Here is a 1,435-nt window from a genome sequence, read left to right on the forward strand (position 1 = left end):
GGAAGAAACAGTGTTTTAATAATTGGAGTTGGGAAAATTTGACACACGCAAAAGAATGAAACTGAACCACTTTCTTATACCAAACACAAAAGTAAACTCAAAATGGATGAAAAACCTAAATGTGAGACCTGAAACCATAAAACTCCAAAAAGAACACAGGCAATAATCTCTTAGACATTAGCCTTAGCATCTTATTTATGAATATGTCTCCTCAGACAAGAGAAACAAAAGCAAAAATGAACTATTGGGACTACACCAAAATGAAAAGCTTTTGCAGAGCAAAGGAAACCATCAACAAAACTAAAAGACAACCTACTGAATGGGAGAAGATATCTGCAAATGATGTATCTGATAAGGGGTCAATATCCAAAATGTATTTTAAAAAATCTTACACAACTAAACACTAAAAAACCAAACAAGTCTATTTAAAAAATGGGCAGAGGAACTGAACATGAAAAAGAGGCTTGGGGGCCTGGGTGGCTTAGTCGGTTAAGCATCTGCCTTTGGCTCAGGTCATGATCCCCACTCTCGTGCTCTCTCTCACTCTCTCTCAAATAAATAAATAAAATCTTAATTAAAAAAAAAAGGAAGAGAGGCTCAATGTCAATGATCATCAGGGAAACGCAAACCAAAACCACAAGAAGACATCACTGCACACCTGTCAGAATTGCTAGAAACTAAAAGACAGGAAATACTGGTGCAGCCACTGTGGAAAACAGTATGGAGTTTCCTCAAAAAGTTAAAAATAGAATTACCCTATGACCCAGCAACTGCAATACTAGGGATTTACCCAAAGGATATAAAAATACTGATTCAAAGGGACACATGCACCCCAATGTTTATAGCAGTACTATCAACAATAGCCAAACTATGGAAAGAGCCCAAATGTCCATCGACTAGTGAATGGATAAAGAAGAAGTGGTATATATATACTATGGAATATTACTCAAACATCAGAAAGAATGAAATCTTACCATTTGCAATGACGTGGATAGAGCTAGAGGTGTATTGTGCTAAGTGAAATAAGTCGGTCAGAGAAAGACAGATACCGTATGATATCACACGCATGTGGAATTTAAGAAACAAAACAGATGAACATAGGGGAAGGGGAAAAAAGAGAGAGAGAAGCAAATAATAAGAGACTCTTAACTACAGGGAACAAATTGAGGGCTGCTGGGGGGAGGAAGTTGGGAGAATGGTTTAACTGGGTGATGGGCATTAAGGAGGGCACTTGATATAATGAGCACTGGGTGTTATATGCAACTGATGAATTACTAAATTCCACTCCTGAAACCAATATTACACTATATGCTAACTAACTAGAATTTAAATAGAAATTTGAAAAAAAAAAAAAAAGAAAAAGAAATAGAAGACAAGAAATAACAAGTGTTGGTGAGGATGTGGAGAAAAGGGAACCCTCATGCACTGTTGGGGA

This window comes from Ursus maritimus (assembly GCF_017311325.1).
Source record: "Ursus maritimus isolate PB19 chromosome X unlocalized genomic scaffold, ASM1731132v1 scaffold_X1, whole genome shotgun sequence".
NCBI classification, from domain to species: Eukaryota; Metazoa; Chordata; class Mammalia; order Carnivora; family Ursidae; genus Ursus; species Ursus maritimus.